Source organism: Scyliorhinus torazame, chromosome 1 (assembly GCF_047496885.1).
Source record: "Scyliorhinus torazame isolate Kashiwa2021f chromosome 1, sScyTor2.1, whole genome shotgun sequence".
Taxonomy (NCBI): Eukaryota; Metazoa; Chordata; class Chondrichthyes; order Carcharhiniformes; family Scyliorhinidae; genus Scyliorhinus; species Scyliorhinus torazame.
Genome location: NC_092707.1, coordinates 167857156 through 167881094, shown reverse-complemented (window position 1 = coordinate 167881094; position 23939 = coordinate 167857156). Strand labels below are relative to the sequence as shown.

The 23939-nt window shown below is 48.2% G+C and overlaps 1 protein-coding gene across 1 annotated transcript in view; it reads right to left on the bottom strand.

Annotated features, from left to right (window-relative positions):
• Nucleotides 1–1726: 1726 nt before the first annotated feature.
• The window catches only part of LOC140416389 (keratinocyte-associated protein 3-like), a 99593-nt gene continuing 77380 nt past the window's right edge, over nt 1727–23939 (bottom strand). The window contains exon 7 of the transcript XR_011944777.1: nt 1727–10021. The gene's annotated coding sequence lies outside the window, so the exon portion shown is untranslated. The remainder of the gene's footprint in view (nt 10022–23939) is intronic.

The following is a 23939-nucleotide window of genomic DNA, read 5'->3' as shown; positions in this document are numbered from 1 at the left end:
CTCAGTACTCGACATATTCTTTTAAAATTTCAGTCCCTTTTGAACCAGCTGATTGGTTGATCATGAGTGTTGCTTTCTAGTAAGTCGACTGTTTGCCTAGAAGTGGGAACCAATGAACCAAATAAATAACAGCTGTGTTATCATGGAAACCATCACAAAATAGTTTGAAAATGACAGTTCTGTTCCCAGTTACCAATGTTCTCAAGTCTACAGAGTGGCTTGAGCAACTACCTATTATTGAAATCATCAAAATATATGGGCCACTTTCACAATACCAATCTGGTTGTGACAGGCTGCTTGAAATATTTAATTCTTGCTCAAAATAGAAGAAAACATTTCATTATTGTAAGATTTAAAAGAAAACAGATCTCATCAATTCAGATTTCATAGCGTAATATTTTTCTTTAAGCTGTCTAACATTTGGGCATTCTGAGACACACTGATGCTCTTGTCCAATATTTTCATACATTGTTTTCAATGTGCAATGCAATAATCAGCTCGTTTCACTCGTGTGCAGTCCCACTATTTCTCAATCGGAAATATCTTATTATAATACATTATAATAAAATGTAAAATCTTTAAGTTAAAAAAAAAACATAAAACGGGCTGGTAAGAGCAAAATATCACCTGATTTGTTTCCTTTAAATTTAGAATCTGTAACATTTGCCACTTTGATTATTGCACAGACTCCAGCTGAAAAGACAGAGCGTTCCCTCTGCCGGGATCTCTTGGTCCCACCAGCGCTCCCCCCCCCCCAACTACAGGTTCTCCAACAATGGAGGGTGCAAATAGCAAATAATGGGAAAACCCGTTGATAGTGGCGGGACCAGAAAATCCCACCACCGGCCCATGGCAGGCTGCCTCTGCCACTGCAAAACATGCCACGCTGGGGTGCGGGGGGGGCAGGAAATCCAGGCCAAAATCCCGGCCTCTCCCATGACAAATAACATTTCAAATGAACTCTCAAAGGCCAGACATGAAGTCGGCCATATTAAATTCAGTTACAGTCCAGCTTTAAGGAAACAAATGAGCATATATGTTGAACGTAGAATTAGGAGCAGGAATTGGCCACTTGCCCCTTTATGCCGGTTCTGTCACTCAGTAAGACCATAGTTGAATCTGATTGTAACCTCAACTCCACACTCCCACCTACCTTAATAACCTTTCACCTTGCTTATCAAGAATCTATATCGTTCTGCCAAAGAACCAGGCAATGTGCCTCAACGACTACTGTCCTGTGGCCTTGACATCTCTCATTATATGCTGCTTCGAGAGGTTGGTCATGAGGCACATCAACTCCATACTCCCAGAATGCCTTGATCCACTGTAATTCTCCTATTGCTACAAGCAATCCACAGCAGACACTATCTCCCTGGCCCTGCACTCATCCCTGGAGCATCTCGACAACAAGAACTCCTTTTCATTGACTACAGCTACGTCATCAACACCATAATCCCAGCCAAACTCAGATCCAAACTCCAAAACCTAGGATTTGGCTCCTCCCTCTGCAGCTGGATCCTCAACTTCCTGACCCACTGACCACAATCAGTAAGGATAAGGAATTACATCTCCTCAATGATAGTTCTCAATACCGGGGCCCCGCAAGGCTCTGTACACAATTTGGTTCCAACTCCATCTACAGGTTTGCTGTTGACACGGCTGTAGTGGGTTGGATCTCAAATAACGATGAGTCAGAGTACATGTTGAAGAAATTATAAGTCAGCACTTTGAGTTTTCACCAAAGGTCCTTTATTTAACACGAAGTTCATGGGGGGATTAGAGAGACCACAGTCATTCCAAATGTCCCCGCTTTACAGAAGTAAGGCAAGCAATTTATATGATACAGTAAACAATATCTAGGACAAAAGGCATTCCTTAGATTAGCAGAAAAGTGAGCAGGCCGGATTTTAATAGCAGGCCTTGAGTTCCTTGCCTAAGAAAAATAATAATTGTCTGCTGTCAGCAAAACAATGTGCAACTGTATGCTTGTTTACATTGTATGACCTTCTGACTGTTTCATACAGAACTTCTTGATTAAAAATAAGGCTAAATATCCATCATGCTTTGCCAAGTGCCTATTTCCATGAAATATAATCAAGCAGCTGGTTAAAATGAATACAGAGTATTAAGGCAACTAATCCGCAAACTAAAGTCCCTTCTACTGTTCCCTCCTTGTTGACCTTATGATCAACACATTGTTAGTACATTACAGTGTCCTCAGCAGCAAAGGGTGGGTTATAATATAAGGGGAATGGATGTATGATAGGCACCTGATTGTTAAGTGGCGGGGACCATGGAGGCAAAGCTGACATACTCGCCCCCATGCCCTGACAACACCCCGAGCAACATTTAAACAGTAACCATATGACAATCAGGATCACAACGATGATCATAATCCAAATCACAATCCTCTGTCCTAATGTTCCCAACCATTCAATGCCAAAGTCCCATCCCCCATCCTCATGCAATCGTGCTACCTCTCTATGTATGTGATCCACCAGGTTATCAATTTTCTCTGAGTTATCAGGGATGTATGTGCAGCAGTCACTGCCAATCAGGGCACAAGTACCTCCCTTTTCAGCTGTCTTGCGAGAGTGCCTTTAAGAGCTGGATGTTTAAGCAATGTACCTTTAAGAAAACAGTGATGTCATAGAGTGGGTGGAGCTCAGCTCAGTTCAGCCATTTTGCAGTTTAGTTTTGCAGTTTGAAAAGTGCCTGGCTGTTTTGCTGTGAGCAGTTTAAAAGTAGAAAGCCAGTTTGAGACAGCAGCTTGAGAAGTTCTGGTCTGCTGTGATCTGCTTGCAGGGAGAAAGCCAGGTTTGAGAAAGCAGCTTGGGTGTGTCTGTGTATTTCCACAGAGTTTGCAGGAAGAAAGCAAGGTGCTGGAGCTGAAGTTAACCAAGCTAATATATCTCTGCCCTTCTACAGAAAATATATATATCCTTTAACCTAATGTGATACTGTTTAAAGGTATTAAGTCTCTTGGAAGTTTGAAGGAACATTTTAAAGAAGTATTTACTGTTGCAATATTTTCTGAGTTATCTTTGAAATAAGGGGTGTTAAGACATCCAATGTTTATTTAAGATGTTAAGTTGAGTTCATGGAATAAACAGTGTTTTGTGTTTAAAAACCCACGTGTCCATAATTGCAATTCCACACCTAAGGAAGAAGCCGTGTGCTCGGAAAAGCAACAAATCCATTAAAGGGTGAGGTTGGTTGAACTCCATGATACATTTTGGGGTTCTGAAAAGGCCTCGCCCATAACACAGATAACAGGAAATCAAGGGCCATCCTATTCTGCAGGGCAACCGCTCTTATTGCGACCATCTCAGTTTCTATCTGGTTAACAGCTTCCGCAGTGTCATTAGCTACCTGCTCAAGGATGTCGCGTAATTCGCATAGGTCGTATGCATTAGTGGCTATTCCTAATGGTGGTATCATGATTCCCAGCACTTGTGCCCATGTCATAATCCTTTGTGTCATCCTGTGATGGGGATGGTACTGCAGTTGCTGGACATGATGTACATAAGGGACTACATATCCCAAATAGCAGGAGCCCTCCCAATTCTCTGGTAACCACGGGTACGCCTTACGTCCACAGATAAAATATGTGCCGTTATATGCGGTCAGGTTTCCTTTACTATCAGTCATCATTAGTCTGATCGGATCCCTTCCGCAGGGGCCGCCACTGGTATGATTTTCAACCGCTGACCAGTCAAAGATGGATAGCCCTTTAACTGTAAGTCGGAACATAGGGGGTTGCCAATTCAAGGTCTGGTCGCACTGACCCGTGCCGACTGGGTAGGTCCCATATGTTTCATGTTTCCTAAAGCATATGCTACCCTTTGGGACTCCAGTATAATTGGGAAGGATCAAACAGGGTGGCTGGCGTGTTACATTAAATCTAGGCCACCACCATCCTTTAAACTAATCTCCAATCTAACATATCCAGTGTACCTTCCCCATGCCCTGTATCATTCCGTCTTAGGGCCCACTCTGCTATCTCGTTACTGGTGAATGGGATGGTCGCATGGGGATGCCCTCCCCCGAACATCTGGGAATTTGTGTACAAACCCAACAACTGAATTTATTTACCCTCTCTGCGTATGAGTGAGACATATATATTTAGGTGTTAGTGTTCATTTTACCCTCGACATGATGTTGGATTAATATGATCATATATAAAAACATCAACGCCGTCATTCTCTTCAGGGCAGTGTTTCGCGAGTACTCTCAAAGTTCTGTATGATGTAGTTTACACCGAGTTGTGTGGATCCAATCCGGTTTTTCTTTTTCTTTAACGGCTGTTCGGGTTGTTAGCAGCACTTGGTAGGGTCCATTCCACCTAGGAGAAAAATAATCTTTGTTTAGTGCTTTCACATATACTTGATCTCCAGGTTTAAAGGGTGTGTATTTCCCTCTTTTGGATGCATCTGAGCCTGTCGCACCTTTTCATGTATTTTTTCAGCGGTTTCACACATGGCCTGGGCATATTTTAGTGATGTCTCATCTGCCCATATTAAGGCTACTGCCGCTGGGGTCATTGGGGGTTTTGTTCCAGTTGTCATGGGGCGTCCCATTAATATCTCGTACGGGGTTAAGCCTGTATTGTGATTTTTCTGATTTCTCAGGGCATACATTACTATGGGTTTGGCATCTGGCCATAGCAGCCCATTTTGTTGACACACTTTTGTAACTGCAGTTTTAATTATTCCATCCGCCCTTTCCACCATTCCTGAGGATTGTGGCTGATATGGGATATGCAATTTCCAATCAAATCCCATGGCTTCTATTAGGGTTTTGGTCAATTTGCTAGTGAAATGTGTTCCCCTGTCACTGTTAATACCCATTGGTATGCCAAACCTAGGTATTATTTCCTTTCACAGAATATTTACCACTGTTCTAGCATTGTCTCTTTTGGTCTCTACCCATCGTGATAACATGTCCACTATCACCAGCAAGTATTTAAATCCCTTAGCCATCCACATGTGGACAAAATCTATCTGCAAATGTTCAAAAGGCATTTCGGGCTGTGGGAGGTGATCAAAGACAGCGGGTGTTTTGCCCCGATTATTCCTCTGACAAATCATACATGTGCGGGCTACTTTTTCAATTGTTACCGTAATACCTGGAGCATACCATTGTTGACATATTGCATGTGTCATTCCTCCTTTGCCCACATGAGCCTGCCCATGGGCAAGGTGGCATAGTGACAAAAACAGACTTCTGGGGCATACTGCGCGGGTACCGGGGTGGACCCAGATCTGATGGCTGTCTTGGTAGCAACCGGCTTTGAGCCAAAAGCGATGCTCCTTTGGGGAGGCTTGCTCCTGTGCCTGCTTTAACTTTGGTTCTGTTATGGTGGACGGAAGTTCTAGTGCAGCAGCTTGCAGTTGTGGCTGCTGTTTGAGAGCCACTTCTTTTGCTATTTTATCAGCAAATCTATTACCACTGGAGACTTCATCGTCTGCAGTAGTATGCGCTTCACACTTTAAAAAGGCTATCTTGCTGGGCAGCTGAACAGCGTCTAGTAAATTTAAAACCAATTTAGCATGTTTAATAGGTTGGCCGGAGGAAGTTATGAACTCCCTGTTTTTCCATAATTGGCCAAAATCGTGTACTACCCCAAAAGCGTACCAAGAATCAGTATAAATATTGACTGTCTTACTTTTAGCTCGAATACATGCCCTATTAAGCGCGAATAACTCAGCTGCTTGGGCAGACGTTCCCGTAGCAGAGCAAATGCTTCCATTATCTCGAATGGAGTTATTATTGCCTTGCCATCCAGGAGGGCCATATCATTTGGTCGGTTCGCTGACCCATCAGTGAAAATGATGATGTCTGGATTTTCGAGTGGGTGACTCAATAAATCAGGGCAAGGGGTTGTGGTGGCTTCAACCAATTGTACACAGTCGTGATGGAACAGATGTTCTTCTTCCGAGGACGTGGGTAAGAGTGTAGCTGGTGCTCGCTTGTAGGTAAAGTTAGTCTTAGAGAGAAGGATTACCTCGTACCCAGTGCGGCGAGCCGCAGTAAAATGCTGCGTTGCGGATGAATTAAGTGATGAACCAATACTGTACAGGGGTGGTCGAGTACACGGGGTACTGATTTTTCTACTATGGTGGCCGTGGCTGCTACTGCTCTTAAGCAACTTGGCATACCCTTTACCACTGTACATAGGGGGACTGAGTAATAGGCAAGGGGTCGTTTCCCTCCTCCTTGCTTCTGCACCAGGACTCCTTTTGCAAATCCCCCTGCTTCATTCACATAAAGAGTAAAGGGCTGGGTGAAATTAGGAAGTCCCAAGGCAGGGGCACTAATCGTGGCTTGTTTCAAATTACAAAATTCTTGCTCCCTCTCTGGGGTTCAGGTAACAACTGAAGGGGCATCCTGTAGGGTAACCTTGCGCAGTACTGCGTCCATCTCTCTATAGTCCGGTATCCACTGCCTGCAATAGCCCACCATGCCGAGGAAGGGAGGGTTTCCTTTTTCATGCGCGGAGTTGGAACCCTTGCTACAACCTGTATTCTTTCAGACCGAAGCCTCCGCTGTCCTTGCTGAGGCTGAAATCCCAAATTCTGAACTGTCTCCTGATAGAATTGCAGCTTGTCCATTGAGGCCCTATGCCCTCTTTCTGCCAGATGTGACAATAACAAAAGGGTATCCTGTTGGCAAGTTAGATCCCTCTCTGAGGCCAGTAATAAATCGTCCACATATTGTAACAGCGTTGAGCCGGACGACAACTGGCACTCATCCAAGTCTCTTTTAACTGCCGCAGCATACACTGCTGGGCTTTCTGTGTAGCCCTGCGGGAGGTGCGTCCAAGTGTACTGTTGATTCCGATATGTAAAAGCAAATAGATATTGACTGTCCGGGTGCAATGGTATGGAGAAAAAGGCTGAGCATAAATCTATGACAGAGAAGGTGTTTGCTGTTGGTGGTATAGAAGACAAAATGACATTTGTGTCCGGCACCAATGGGGCAATAGGGATAACAATTTTATTGACGGCTCTGAGATCTTGCACAAGTCGCCACTCATTGGGTCTTCCTACTTTTGGAATGGGGAGTTTTGGGGTGTTACAGGGGCTTTGTGTTCTCTTCAGCACCCCTTGTGGAATAGTGCATTGACCACTCCCTCTATCCCTTTCTCTGCTTCCGGTGCCAACCGGTATTGTTTTAAGCAGGGCAGGGCAACGTTCTTCTGTAACTGCACCCTATGCGCTGGGGCAGAATGTACTTTTCCAACATGATTTTTATGCTGGGCCCATAAATGTGCAGGTACCTGGGCCAGGACTGAAGGGAGTAAATGATGGCTCTCTCGGGGAGGTTCTTGTCTTTCCAATGTAGTGGGCCATTGTTCATCTTTCTAGGTCGCTCTGCCCTCCTGTTTGCCATAAAACTCTATCAGGCAATTTTGTCCGACTATTTCAACATCAATCTGATGTATTACTTCTTTCTTTCTGGCCTCTTTCGTCAGTTCTCCCATTTGCTTTGCCTTAGCGGGATGTCTTACAGTCAGTGTTAAATGGGGTTCTGAAGTTAAACCCATCCTAAAGAGGTCCCTCTGACTATATGTCAACTGTATTAACATTCCTAATCCCACAACACCAAAAAATAAAAATGGGGTGACATGCATTGTTGTCTGCCTTCCTAGGTGACATTGCACTTGTAAATTGTATGTGGGCTCATCCTCATGAGCATACCAAGCCGTGCAATGGGTCACTATGCTCTCTCGGTTGGTCTCTATCAGGTGTTTTATTAGCTGCGCCCAAAGGTCAGTACTCTTTTGTAAGGCTTCCTGTAGTTGTTTAACGATGGTGCTGTAAGGGTTAATGCCCAGCTGCCAGCAATATAACAAAGACACAGAGCGATCTGGCTCTTGGTCAGAAGAATTAAATTCAACAACTGATGAGCTCGTATCTGAGGCAGTTCCATGAACATGCCATTGTTAGTGCAATGTATTATTGCCCTCAATTTGCAGAGTGTCTGTCTGACAAGCAGAGGGAGGGGCGTAGTTTTTGAAATAATCATAGTATCGACCAGGGGGATATCATCAATTTCCAGGTTAGTCAGGCGTGATACAGGCTCCGTCATGGGAATGTCGGCTACTCCCACAGTGACAATAGACGACTCACCTGGTGATAGTTCCACGGAGGGGGGCACAGACGACATTGTAGCGCCGGTATCGACCAGAAGGTCCACGTAATGATCTCCTAATTTAACCGTTGTCATAGGTTTGTCTCTTACTGAGTTGGACAGTCTGATCATGGCCGCCTGTACCACCTTTTCTCCATGGCAGCCCTATTAGTTTTGATTAGGGTTTGGGTCAGAGTACGTAAAGGGAGGTGGGGGAGGGGGCATGTCTCCAAGTGGGGTGCATCCTTCCTGGGGGTTAAAGTTACATTCACAAGCCCAATGTCCCTTTGCCCCGCATCTTCTACATTGATCCTGGGATCTATCCCTCCCTTGCCACTGTCCTCTGCCTCTACCCCTACCTCTCTGCCCTGTGCTGGCTTGCTGACCCTGACCCTGCCCTCTCTTTCCTTGGTAGAATTGCCCTGTGATTCGAGGCTTTTGATCCTTGGGGGCTATGAACAATCCTTCTCGGTCCATGTTTACCATGGAGGTAACCACTGTTGTCCATGGCTGTGTTTGCCAGGTGAGATTAATCAATTTGTAACTTTGTGCATGCTCTGGTAGCATGCAATTCAACAATGTCTGCACCGCTAAAGATCCATTCCAATGCAACATCGGCATGTGCCTCCCAACAGTTCTTAAATCTGGCCACAAATTCGGGCAGCCTCTCACCCTTTTTCTGCAAACACTGTGTCACCTCGCCTATGCCACTACGCTTCTTGGCCCCTTGCATGATAGCCTCTTTCCCCCTATTTGCTAACCAGTGTTCAAGGGACTTATTTCCTTCATTTAAATGATCATCATTGCGAGCCCAGTCCCAGTTTATACCAGGTGGGACTGCGATCCCATCTTTTAAAGCTGGTCAAGATGCACCATAAGAGTAGTTTAAAAGCACAATACATCCCCGGGAGGGGGCTATAAATAGCACACATTTGCTGTAACCAGTTGTGAAATGCGAGAGGTTTCCTTATTGGGTCCGGAGCCTCATGAACCATCGCCCTTACTTCAGTAGGGGTCCAAGGTTTTAGGACTGGTACATCTCCTATCATTACCTTGTGTGCTGACTAACAGGTTCTGCTGACCGAAGCTGTCTGTCAGGCACTGTACTGTCGGGCAAAGTCATACCCCTGCGAGAGGACGATCCGGCGGCCGCCAGTTCTACCTCCCCTGCAGGCGCGGCGGCTACATCAAGCTGATAATGTAGCAACCTACTCTGTGCATTACTCCTTATCACCGGCTGCTGTGCCTGCCCTCCCACTGGCTGCTGTGCTCTCATCGCAGCTGCCATCAGTAAAAGGTCGTTCAATTCTTCTGACGGTGCAGATGGCTCAGTTAAAACTTTAGGATATAACCCTGCTGCTGCCGTCTCTGTCGGTTTATTGTCATTCTCATTCTTTACTGTATCTTTACTCTCTCCGCTATTCTTACATTTGATCTTTGGGGGTTGGTGCCTCCTGGCCACTTCCTTCCATGTCTGAAAGCACCACAGCATATAATTATAATCCCAATTAGGGTCTCCACTCCCATTTCTTGTCAAAGCTTCCCATGTTTCAATCAGCGGTATTTTAAAACTACCCCTGTACGGCCAAGCCCCTTGGGACCACCCATACAAATCGCTACTGAATGTTACCGCATTTCGAAGTTCTCCGGTTTCTTATCACAGTGTCAGCTGGTGATCCCGGCGGGACGAGTGGATCTCCTACCTTTCTCCGTTGCCTTACGATTATTTTTATCCGCTGTTCCGTTATCTTACTCATTTTCACTCCCTTATCCGTCTCCTTTGCAGAGTCCGCCTTCTTTACTGCCCCGGACGTCTGTACCGTGGCTTCGGGGTGACATGTAAGGGGGCGTCCGAGTTTTTGGCCCATCGTGGCTTCTGAAAATACTTTAAAGCATACACATATAACAACAAGGACCGCAGTAAATTATTAACAAATACTACAAGGAGCACTCACTGGTGTTAGTCCTTTTGCGAATCTCGAAGCCTGCTAATTGTTCAGGGTTTTTTTTTCAGAACCTAGTGCCATGGTGTAACGACAACAATCTCGCCCTCAATGTCAGCAAAACTGGTCATCGGCTTCAGGAAGTGAAGTGTCAAAGACGCCCTTGTCTCCCTGTCTCACCAATGGCGCCGAGGTGGAGATGATTGACAGCTTCACTTCCGAGGTGTACACATTATCAACAATCTGTCCTGGTCCACCCACGTATAAGCTACAACCAAGAAAGCACAACAGCACCTGTACTTCCTCAGGACACTTAGGAAATTCAGCATGTCCACATTGACTCATAACAATTTTTACAGATGCGCCCTATAGAAAGCACCCTATCTGGCTGCATCACAGCTTGGTATGGCAACTGCTTGGCCAAAGACCGTAAGAAACTATTGAGAGTCCATCATGCAAAACCGCCTCCCATCCATTGACTCTGTCTACACCTCGCGCTGCCTTGAGAAATCAAAGACCCCTCCCACCCGTGTTACCTCTTCTCTCCATGCACCTTCTCGGCTGAATAGTACGACACTCCGTATGCTTCACCCGAGATCTATGTCTATGTACTTACATTGTGTATTTATCGTATGTACTTTGTTTTTCATGTATGGAATGATCTGCCTGGACTGCAGGCAGAACAATACTTTTCACTGTACCTTAGCACACATTACAATAAATCTAAATAAATTTAAATCTAATTCTAAATCTAAATCTTAAAAATATTCAAAGACCCTGCTCCCACTGCCTTTTGGGGAAGTGCGTTCCAGAGACTCACAACCCTCAGAGAAAGAAGTTCTCCACATCTCTTGTCCTAAACAGGTGCACCTTATTTTTAAACAGTGACTCCATAGTACTGGATTCTTCCATAAAATGGAACATTCTCTCCTATTGACCCTGTCAAGCCCCCTGAGGATCTTGTATGGTTCAATTAAGTCACTTCTTTACTAAACATCAGGGATACAAGAGAAGACACAAAGTGTTGAAAGAAAACCATAAATGGGATTGAGTGTGGGGATTGTGGTGGGGTGTTCAGTGGTAGTGGGAAGTCAACAGGACTATGATGATGACAATAAACTGCCTCCTGGATTAATGGAAAGGACAAGAGAAGCAAGCAACAAGTTGAAGAACTTCAAGGAAAATTGAAAAGATCATGAAAGTCATGGGCCAATAAGAAGGAAAAAGAACAGAATGATGAACCATACAAACTGATCATAACAGACATTAGCTTGGGCTGATAAATAGTAAGTAACATTCATGTCGCACAAAGCTCATGCAATGACCATCTCCAACAAGAGAGAGCATAACCACTTTCCATGATATCTAATGGCATTACTATTGGTGATGTACATATACTATTATGGGCCAGGGTTTAGAGAACACCAAAGTATATCATGGAGTTCACCTGATCCATAACTTTTAATAGATTTTGGTTATGGGGAGCACAAGGGCCCACTTTACAGGTGTGATGCAACAGAGATCTAAAGTATGTTTAAACAAAAACAATGTTTATTCTATGAATCCAAATAACATTTTATAAACACACAGTAAACATCTTATCAACTACCAACACTGATAATCCCCACAGATACAAGACTTAATAACCCTTAATAACTTTCCTAACAACATTCATAAGTCAAAAACCCTTTTTAACAAAGACAGTAGGTTTGCATTCTTTACAGAAACAGGTATTACTTTTAAATCATCAAGTGATCTGGAGACATTCTATAGTAGGCAGCGAGAGAGAGAGAACACCTCCTTGGTTTGAATGCAGGTCCCCAACTGAAAATGAAACTAAAACTCAGAGCCAAGAAACAGCTTCCAGCTCAAACCAAAAGTAAAAAGAAGAAACGCAGCTCAGCTCCACCCACACAATGACATCACTGCAGCTATTTGATAAACACACATTTCTTAAAGGGACCCTCACATGACAGTACCTTGAAAGAAGGAATCCTAAACTACTATGTGTCACAATCCACCACGAGACAGGGTGTGAAGCATTCATTCCATGCCTTTGTAGACAGATGGTACATTTGGGGTAAATAGAAAAATACAAAAAATACCATTTCTGACCCCCACCATAACTATTCTGGGTTGTCATTGACTAGAATCTGAATTGGGCCAGCCACATAAATACCATGGTTAATGGAGGAGCTAAGAGGCAGGATATTCTGTGGCAAGTGGATCACCTTCTGATTCTTCGAACACACCTCAGAATTCAGCAACACTTCACCAAGTCTCCCTTGGCAACACCTCCCAACCTAGAAGGATGATGAGCTGAATGGGTAGCTGACTTCTGTGTTATAGCCATCTTCTTAGGAAGTTCCTTGGTATTTAGAATGATTTGCTTCTGCTCTGGTTTGATAGGTTCTGAGGTGGCTGATAAAGCAATTGTGTGATCTGCAGACTTGGCCATGTGTGGGGCAGGTGGTGCGTGAAGATTGGGTAGGTAGGTTGTTAGATCTGTGTGCTCCCTTAAATACATTCACTTCAACTCTGCGCACTCATAATGAAGACTCCTGATGTCTTTGGTGCCTTCTCGAATGAATCTTCTCCATTTTGGTCAATCACAAGCCAGGGACACCCATGAGTCAGTGGGGAAGTTTGATCTCTTCAGGGATGCTTTGAGGACATCCCCAAAGCATTTCCGCTGTCCTTTTGGGAGTCTCTTGCCCTGAGTAGAGCAATTGCTTTGGCAGTCTGGTGTCAGGCATGTCCAGCCTAGTGGAACTGGTTTTGAGCGCTTAATGTCTCAATACTGGGCAAGTAAGTTGGTCTGCAAGAGAATGCTGTTGTTAGAGTGACTTTCTTGCCACAGGGCTTGAAGTATCAAATCAATGCTGTAACCATACTTTGAGAAGGGCAGCAGGTTACCATGACCCTTAAGAACTACACCAAGGCACACAGCATCCTGACTTAGACATATATTGTCAAGCCCTCCATTGTCAATATCCTGGAACTTCCTATCTAACATCATTGTAGAAGTACCTTCAAATCATGGAATAGAGAAGTTCTAAAAGAAGCCTAACCACCACCTTGTCAAGGGCAATTCAGAGAATGCATTGAAAAAAAGTGCAACAAAGTGAAATTACAGAGTCACACCTGGAGGTACAGGATAGAATAAGTGAGGGCAGTAAAGAAACAAATAATGACGGACAAATCGTTGTATAAACCTCCAAAGAATTAGAAGCTCAGCAGATAAAATAAAAAGGCAAAATGACAGTGAATTGATAGTCGTTGGGGAAGTATTACATACATCAAATGGTTCAATTACAGTCATCTCACTGTGCATTGTGACACTGAATGACTGCAGTATATGATTTCCCCTGTGTGCTTTAGTTTTGTGCCTGTTCTACATTCAGTGAAAATGATTCAAGGACGACTGTTTCACTGAGTTAGAAAATTGATGTTGGTCTTGCGTTTTTTAAACTGCACTTCAGTGCAGCACATAATCTTCTCTAAAGTTATCTTTTTGTATAAGGTGGGATGCTTTGATAAACTTGCACAGAACTTGTGCATTAAATGGATCTTTTTTTTTCCGTGCAAGGATAATATTCCCTGGGAGCCCTGGTATTATTTTCAGTCTTCAGTATCTTTTGAGGGTTCAACTTTAACAATTTCACATCGGATGTTGGACAGACCATGTCATTGCATGATTTCCCCCAGGGCACTGTGGCATTCCTATGTGTTTCCCTCTAGGACAAATGGGTCTGTTACAGCGAATTAGCTGTAACTTGTTAAATAGAACATATCATTGTGCTGTAACATTCTCTTGTGTACAATGGGATTATTCCAGGGGTGTTTTCTAGTAGTTGAATTAGCTCAAGTACAAAATTGCCTATTTTCAAAAAGCATTTTGATGGAGTAAATAAGGAGAAACAGGTTCTGTCAAAAGGAGGGTCAGTCACCAGAGGGACACAGATTTAAAATAATTGGAAAAAGAGGCAGAGGGGAGATGAGATTTTTTAATGTAGCAAATTGCTTGAAAGGATGAAGGCAGCAGATTCAATGGTAATTTGAATATGCTTCAGAATTAAACATTTGCAGGTTTATGGGGAAAAAGCAGAGTTTGGATCTAGTTAGATAGCTCTTTCAAAGGCATAATGAGCAAAATCATTTCCTTCTTGCTGTCATTTCACGATTCATTTTCTTTAGATAATATCCAGTGGATTTGTTTTTCATCGGTGGAAATCTCCCTCAAGCCCAGGCCCTCGCCTTGGCCTGCCATTAGCAATACCTCAGACTTACCTCTGAGCCTGGGCTTCTCTTTGTCAGGATTAGCTGTTGTCTCTGTAGTGCCTCCCTCTCCTCTCCTCCCCGGCGCTGCTGGCCATCCCCTGTCATGCCCCATGCCATGCCCCTGTCTACATCAATGGGAATGAAGTAGAAAGGGTCGAGAGCTTCAGGTTTTTAGGTATCCAGATCACCAACAACTTGTCCTGGTTCCCCCTTGCCGACACTGTAGTTAAGAAAGCCCACCAACGACTCTACTTTCTCAGGAGACTCAGGAAATTTGGCATGTCACCTACGACTCTCACCAACTTCTACAGATGCACCATAGAAAGCATTTTTTCTGATTCTATCACAACTTGGTATGGATCCTGCTCTGCCCAAGACTGCTGGAAACTACAAAAGGTCATGAATGTAGCCCAATCCATCATGCAACCCAGCCTCCCATCCGTTGACTCCTTCTACAATTCCCGCTGCTTCGGAAAGGCATTCAGCATAATTAAGGACCCCATCCACCCCGGACATACTCTCGTCCACCTTCGTCTGCCAGGAAAAAGATACAAAATTTGAGGTCACGTACCAACCAACTCAAGAACAGCTTCTTCCCTGCTGCCATCAGACTTTTGAATGGACCTACCTCGTATTAAGTTGATCTTTTCTCGACACCCTAGCTATGACTGTAACATTACATTCTGTAGTCTCTCCTTCCTTCCCTATGTATGGTATGTGTTGTCGGTATAGCATGCAAGAAACAATACTTTTCACTGTATACTAATACATGTAACAATAATAAATCAAATCAAATCAAATGAAATCATCCAATTGGCCAGCAGCTTCCTCTGGTGGGACTTCCCCCAAGATAGGGGCAGAAGGATAGCCTTAAAGCAATTTAAGCTGCTTCCAGTGTTAAGTTGATTCCGGGTCAACCATCAGGACCATGGGCGTAAAATCTAGCTCCATGCTTTTTAAGTTAAGATGACAAAGAAAGTTTGATTAGCTATTGAATAGCAATAATTTTGGTGACAGTTATGAAGGTATAATTGGAGTGAAAGCACCCATCTGAATTAGGTTCGATGCAAGGCCAGTTATGGCTAGGCCGGTTCTTTATGTTTCAAAAAAATCCCAGTTTGAAGAGGAACTAAAGAAGCTGGAGAGATATGGGGCGGGATTCTCCATCGGTTGACTTCAGAATCGGGAAACGCAATTGGGCGGACAATCGGTTTTGAAGTCGAAATCATGGTGGAGGCCAGTTTCACGCTAAATCACAATTCTCCGGTATCTCAACAGTGGTGTCAATGTATTACAGGATGCATGTACAGTAGATAGGCATATCATTAGCGGGCCTGGTCCGGTATTCTCCGGGGCCCCTGCGATGCTCCACCTCCACTGGATCGATTTCCTGACGGCGAGGTTCAGTTGTGCTTTTAAAAATCATGAAACAGGCGCCAAAGCTGAGGAGAAGGGCATATGGAAAGTGTCCATCATCACCATAGTTTGCTGACAGTTGTGCCGCTGGCCGGGGACTTCTAACAGGTACGGGGGGAGTAGCGAGGAGTGGCCAGGAGGTGGGCTCGGGGGTTGGGGTGGATGGGCACAGAGTACCATTGCTGCACCCTACAAGGCAGCCATGCAGCGGCGCATGCTGCTGACTGCTCACTGTGAGCTTAGGGCCACAGGCCGTATGGATGTCCCTCCAGGGCACCTCCCTAGGTGCTTTCTGGCCCCAGCTGACCCATCACCAGGATGGGTGTGCTCCAGTGCAACCAGTGCCCTGTTGTTGGCTGGGATGAGTGTATGGGGAGTGTAATATGTTTATGCAGCTGCAACTTGACAGCCTCCCTAGTGTCAATCACGAACCCAGCGAATCCTGCACTGTTTCTCATTTGAATCGATTGTGTTCCTCGTGGCTAGCCCCTCCAGAGTCACTGAAACGGTCCAGGTGCAGCGCCTGTTTTGCTGTCAGGAAGTCCACGAATCCTGCCCTGTGTCAACACTTTGTCTCAAGAACGGAGAATCCTGCCGTAAAATTTGATCATGGAGATTGGTTCCATGTTAAGTGTAAATGTGAGACAATGTGGGGACCAGAGTCACAATCAACCAGACAGAGTATGATGAGCGATATCCACTATCAACCTCTTCAGATTCATATGTGGAATCAGTGGAATCCAAGCTATTCACAGAGTTGGATACCTGTGCACAGGTCAGTATAAATCGTGAGTGTCAACAGTACCTCACAATAAAAACACATGTGGGGTTATTGTATATTCCTACAAAAAGCTGCACTATGGGGTGAAATCTTGTGCAAAAATCCTACAAGCTACAATGTGTAAGAACTTGCAAAGAATATTGCATTGCTTTTGCAATCAGGGTGATTTGTTGATTACAACTGTAGTAGAGGAAGAACATTTTCAAGTGTTGGCTGAAGTGCTATAAAGGCTCAGTCATCACAATATGAAGCTGAAAATGAGCTAATATGCTTTTGTGCCACTTGAGATGTTGTACTTTGGCCTGAAAATCAAAGGAAAGGATTTATAATCAGTGAAAAAGAGATTATAGTCACTGTTCTGAGACCAAAAGATCTTTTTGTAGGCATGGTTCAATTTTACTCATGATTGCTGCCTGAACGTGCAACTGTTACCTCCATTACATGAGCTGTTGAAGAAAGATGTGATATGGCAATGGTCCAACACACAAGATGTTTATGATGCATAAGAGAAATTTGACCAGTGATTTTCAACTTGTTCATTACGCCATAAACCATGATGTGAAGCTGGTCTGTAATGCCCCGAACTATGGAGTTGGGCCCATGTTCTGTCACAACATGGATGATGGTCAAGAGAAGTTCCCAGCATTTGCTCTGCGAAGGCTACCCAAAAGTGAACTTAACTACATGCAGATAGAAAAGGAAGTGCTTCGAATCACACAGTTTCATTAGGTTTTACGAGTTTTATGCTGGTTACAGATCATTATTCCTGAGTAGCTATCCTGGGTCCAAAATCTGCAGCACAGATGGGATGCAGCAGCGAGCTGTACTCCACGCTTGGTGTGATGGCAACATTGAACATCAAAGACTTAAAAGTAGGCCGTGAAGGTACAATAGGAGTTGTAGATGAGAAATTACCAATTACTGCAACTGCGAATTTAAAAAAATATATATAAGTTTAGAGTATCCAATTATTTTTTCTCTAATTAAGGGGCAATTTAGCATGGCCAATTCACCTACCCTGCACATCTTTGGGTTGTGGGGGTGAAACCCACGCAGACATGGGGAGAATGTGCAAACTCCACACGGACAGTGACCCAGGACCGGGGTTCGAACCTGGGTCCTCAGCGCCACAGTCCCAGTGCTAACCACTGTGCCACATGCCGCCCCAGCAACTGTGAAATTACTGAAACTCAAGTAAATCAGCTGAAACTCAAGAAAAATATGGGGCTGAATTCTCCATTCTGGAGACTAAGTGTTGACACTTGTGAAAACGATGGAGTTTCACGACGGCATGATCGGGTCCATAGCTGCAGTGATTCAACCGCTCTCAAGGGGCTAGCATGGGCATATCGTAAAACTGAACACTGTTAACGGACCGGCGGCCGATTCGCCAGTTCCATGATTGATGCCCCGCCGCGGCTGCACATAAGTCATTCTCCCCCTCCCAGACACAAGCATCGCAGCCAAGATGGCCACAAGGAGGGAAGCGCCACGCTTCCGGGGCGCCGAACTGGAGACCCTCCTTGACTCCGTGGAGGAGAGGAGGCTGGTGCTGTACCCCAGGCTGGGACGGAGGTCAGAGGCGCCATAGTTCGCTGTGCCTGGGCAGAGGTGGCAGCCGTCGTCAGTGCCGTCGGGGTGGTAGCCCGGACTGCAGACCAGTGCAGAAAAAAAATGGACAACCTCCTCAGAGTAGCCAGAGTAAGTACCCAGCACTGTGCCCCTGGGACCAGCCCCCCCCCCACCATGGGGACGGTAGGACCCCCACCCTGAACCACCTGGCTGTACCCACCCACGCTAGCCGCAATGGCTGTGGCCTGGCCACTGATGCCAACAGAGACGCTACCCCTAGGCTGCATTTGCCAGACTGTCTAGCACTGTTGCTGTTTGTGTTTGCCACACGCCCCCACCCCCAGGACAAGGCTGCGCACAACCGCCGGGAGCGGGAGAAGACCGGAGGGGGACCGGAATACCTGCATCCCCTCACTGTGCCCGAGCAGAGGGCACCAGACATTGTCGGCGGGCTGGAGGAGAGGGCGGTCGCTGACGTGGAGGTCGACGATGTGCCACGATGTGAGACCCCCCTGCCTGGTTGCGGGTCCTCACGACAAATGTGTGCCCACCCCAATTCCCGACACCCTAACCCCCTCACCCCACACCCCATTCCCTAACCCCCCTCAACCCACACCCCAACTCCCCTCACCCTACACCCCAACCTCACTCACCCCAGCCCTCAGCCCAACCCCCTTCACCCCACACCCCAACCCCCCTCAACCGAACCCCCCCTCACCCCCAACCCCCCCTCACCCCCAACCCCTCCTCACCCCAACCTCCCTCACCCCACAATCCAACCCCCCACACCCCATCCCCATTCACCCCAGCCTTCACCACCTCATGCCTCACCCCCGTCTGACTGTCTAATCATACATGCTGTCTCGTGTCTTACAGGACCAGCTGGGGATGGTCCCGGCCCCTTTGGGGCCCCCCGCCCCCAGCGAGTGCCAGGGCCAGTGCCCCCCATAAATCCGAGCATCGACGGGGAGAGCAGTCGGAACACCAGCCCTCTGCCCGAGACGACCCAGGACAGCACGACTCAGGAGACCCCAGAGTTTGGGTCGGAGGAGGACACTGACCTCTGTCACAACTGTCTCCAACACTCTCCACCATCTCAGAGACTATCAGCTCGGTTGGGCAAATTAGTGAGGAGGCTCCTGGGACACTATCTGGTGTGCACCACACAGTCGGTCCGGTACAGCAGGTGGAGGTAGGAGCAGTCGAGGGGCCGGACGGTCGGAGGGCAGGCTGGCCCCAGCAACCAGCTGCCGCCCAGGCGGGTCCCGGGCTCCTGGAACATCCAGTCCCACCCATTGTGCAGGTGCAGGCAATGACCCAGGAACTAGAGGAGGGGATGATGACCGGCTTCCAGCATCTGCAGGCGCAGGTGGAGGAATCCATCCTTGTGCAGGAGCAGGGAGTGGTGCTGGTCATGCTTGCCACCCAGGCCGAAACCACACGGTGGCATCCATGGTAGAAGCAATGGGGGCGACGGTGTCGGATATGGGTCAGGTTATGCAAGGCCTGGGGCATTCTGTGCAGGTGGGGGCTGTGGCCCAGGACAAGACTGCCCACTCACAGGCAACCATGTGCCAGAGCCACCTGGAGATTGCAGCAGCGCTCCTCAGCGTGGCCCAGTCACAGCAGGCCATTGCTGAGAGCATCGGCGGTGTTGCCCAGGCGCTGGCCGGCATCGCACAGACACAGAGGAAGGTGGTCCAGTCCCAGAGGGAGGTGGCCCACTCCCTGTGCTCCATGGGCGCTAACTTTCAGACACTTGTAGATACCAGAGCGGAAAACCAGGACTGGCAGGTGTCGGGTGGGCCTCGGGCATTGGCTCCATTCGCACCCATCCCATGGAGATGCCTGGGGGCCATCAGGCACCCCGAGGGAGGAGGAGGTGCTGGGGCCCAAGCCGGTGACTCATGCAGGGGAGATCCCGGAACACCTCAGCATCTCGTACTCCCCCCTCTCCTGTCCCTGGTGTATCTGATGGGCAGCGGGCAGAACAGGGTGGCACCACGCCACCTGGGACCGCCCGAGCAGTAGCTGGGCCCATCCAGGGTGGGCTGCCCCAGGAGACGGGCGCCAACAGGGACCCTCGTCGCAGGGCAGGAGTTAAAGCAGTCCGCCTCCACTCCTGCTGTACCATCTGGGGAATCATCCAGGTGTCGTGTTAGGGTCCATAAGGCGAGAAAGTTAGACTCCAGTTAACTTGGCATGGGTGCAGGGTACAGTTCAGTTATAGGCGCTAGGGAACAGACGGTATATATTTCTCCACAATAAACACCTGTTAACACCGTTGAAACCTGCCTCTGTGCACTGTCTGATGGGTCTGGGGGTGGGGCGGTCAGTGCTGGCCACTGGGAGTGAGGGGTGGTGGACGTGTGAGGCCCAGTGGGTGGACCGTGTAGCCACCCCCCTCCCCTGACCATCCCCAGCACCCCCTGCCCAGGGATTTGACGGGACCAGGCCAGCTCACATGCAGGGATCACGCAGGTGGAAGGTGCTACTGTGGGCATGAGTCAGACATTGTCAAATGATGTGAAGCACAGAGCTCATCGCAGAGCGGGCTGTCATCATTCTCCATCCCATGGACCAGGCTCGCTGTCACTGCCAAGCCAGTGCCCCAGTTCATAGTGCTGCAGGTATATATACAGGAGAGGGTGTGTGCATGCGGATGCTTTATCATAGAATCATAGAATTTACAGTGCAGAAGGAGGCCATTCGGCCCATCGAGTCTGCACCGGCCCTTGGAAACAGCACCCCACCCAAGGTCCACACCTCCACCCTATCCCCATAACCCAGTAACCCCACCCAACACTAAGGGCACTTTTGGACACTATGGGCAATTTAGCGTGGCCAATCCACCTAACCTGCACATCTTTGGACTGTGGGAGGAAACCGGAGGGTGGGAGGTGCAGGTGTTCGGTGGTGTGGGAGGTGAGGGTGTCTGGTGGTGAAGAGGAGTGGTATTGTGGTGTCCGTGCCCCTGCCCTAGTTGGTGAAACGCGTGTCGACTAATGTGTCCCATGGTTGCTGGCCCTGGCAATGGTGTTGTGCGGCCTCCCGTGCCTGGCCCATGTCCCGCTCATTGTCCCTCTCCCTATCATCCTCCTCGTCTGACGAGCCATGCTCTTGCTCCTCATCCTCCTCCAGAACATCGTCCCTCTGCTGGGCTACATTGTGGAGGACACAGCAGTCACCACGATGCGGGCGATCCTCCTGGCCTTGTACTGGAGGGCCCCTCCGAAGGCGGTCCAGACATTTTCAGGACCCCAAAGCACCTCTCGCCAACATCCCCTGGTCGCACAATGGGCATCATTGAATCGGGTCTCAGCATCGGTCTGTGGCCTCCGTATTGATGTCATCAGCCACGACTACTGTCACCCAGCAACCAGCCCACCAACCGGGTTGGGGGGGGGGTCCCTCAAACATGTTGGGGATCACAGGCTGTGGCAAAACAAACGAGTCATCCACACTGCCCGGGAATCGGGTGCAGACGTGCAGGATCCTCATCTGGTGGTCACAGACCACCTGAACATTCATGGAGTGGTACCCCTTCGTGAACACAGCCTGTTATCCGCCGGTGGCCGTAGGGCGACATGCACCCCATCGATGACCCCCTGGACCCGGGGCATCCCAGCAACGTCAGCAAACCCTGCTACCCGGGCATCCTAGTGGGTGCAGTCCATGTCTGGGAAATGCCGGACAGGTCCCCACTCGGCGACTGGAAAGACCCCGTCGCATATAAGTTGAGCGCCACCGTCACCTTGACGGCCACCGGTAGCGGGTGTCCTCCCCCATTCCCCTGCAGTGCCAGATGTGCCATCTTGTGGCAGATGTGTCGGACAGTCTCCCGGCTCATCGGCAGTCTCCTCCTACAGGCCCTGTCCGGGAGGTCCTCCAATGATATGCGGTTGCGGTGGACGCGTTCCCTCATCCGGCGCCTCCTTGGCACCTCCTCCTCCTCCTCATCCTATTGGATGGCTGGCCCTCCAGTCTGAACGGCTGCCACCTGCCCATCTGCAGCCCGCTCCTCTGCTGCAGCCTCCGCCTCCTCTCTGAGCCGCCCCGCCCACACTGTCACAGGGCTGAATGCAGGGCTGTGGCTGCCGCAACGACGGCCAACATCGCAGGTTGGTGACCAAACTTGATTATCTGCAGGGGGAGAAGGGAAAACATGGCAACATGGTGCATACACCCGTGCGCAACCAGGTGCCATGGGCTACATGATGGCCCCAGTTGTCACCGTGCGCCCCAACGATGCATGCCCTCACCCCCACACCCGTTGGTGCTCCCGGTCCTGGCGCCCGTCCCTGCTGCCAGGGCCACCGTTTGATGGCGACCGTCGGTGGGGCCCTGGGTGGCCCCCGGTGGGTGTCGCTGGTTGAGTGGGGTGGCCGGGGGGAAGGGGGTGATGTGGCCAGGGAGAGGAGGGCAGGAGGGTCCCGCCCACCCAAGTGGGCGTTTTCTCTGTGCCACCCAAGGGCCAGAATGGGTGGCCAACAAGATGGCTGCCATAATGGGGCTCAGTGCGTGGCCACCGCCTGTCATGTCGGGGGCTCTCTGGCTGCTCGGCCTGTCTCTTCCCCCCCCCCTTCCTTGCCCCTCCCCGGCTCTGGCAGGGCCCCCCTGCCCCTCCCCCCCCCCCACAAGAAGCACGGCCGGTGTTCGATACGGGAGCCCGCAGTCCCCCAACGCCACCTCCTACCTCCTCTCACAGCCTCCTCAGCCAACACGCCAGCTTCATGATTTTTAAAAGGTTAGAAACATGCCGTCGGGAAATTGGCTCATCCGGGCGCAGAATCGCTGAAGCCCCGTGTGGTGAATCACTGTACACCTGTATTAGGTGATGTAAGGTAGGATCTGTACTACAGGTTCGCCGGTAGCCCCTGCCGGCTGGCTCCGCCCAGTAGGAGGAGTATAAATATGCGTGTCCTTCATTCAGCTGCCATTTCGCCAGCTGCAGCAGGAGGCCACGCATCTGACTGTTATAAAGCCACAGTTGTACCCAACCTCAGTCTTTGTGCAATTGATCGTGCATCACCCCGGAGAATCGGTCGTCATGGCAGATAACGAGATGCATACTGTACTTCCGGGCCGCGCGGCGGGCACCCCGATTTGGTCGAGTTGGGGATTCCGGAGAATTCCGATTCGGCGAGAAACAGGCATCGAGCCCGTTTTTGCTGCGGAGCCGATTCTCCGGCCGATCGTGTTTCGCGATTTTGCCGCGATGTCACGGGGAATCCAGCCCATGGTTTTTTAAAAAAGTCAATGAGCAGAATGGTTGGGCTGAGTTTGATAGGAGCATCAATGAGGAACTGAAACCATTCCACAAATGGCTTGATGAGTGGGCCTGTGGGCAGGGCTGCATTAGGTGGGCTCACAGCATGGTGGTGCCTAGTTCTTTACGAGATAACATTCTGGCAGAACATGCTGACCACACAGGAGTAGTTAGTATGAGAGAAGTTTTGCTTATTGGCCCGGTCTAGTCGGTGATCTAAAATTTATTGGTTGGAAAATGGCCAGTAGCCAAAACTGCAGGAATAGGCCACACAAAAAAAATCCTTCACGACCAGGTCATGGTCAAGTTGAACATTTTAAAGAGCTCATATAGACTTTTGTGAAAAGGAAAACAGGATTGCAGTGAGAATTGAGCAACGTGAGAGAGGAAGACTTAAACATCATGAAAGTTAATTATAAAAAGATAATTAAAGAAGAAAATACAGGCTGTGAATAAGCTTGCTGATGTCATGAACCACAAAGACATAAAAGTGGATCGAAAGGGACAAACAAAGCAGATGTTAACAAAAAGAAACAAGCCA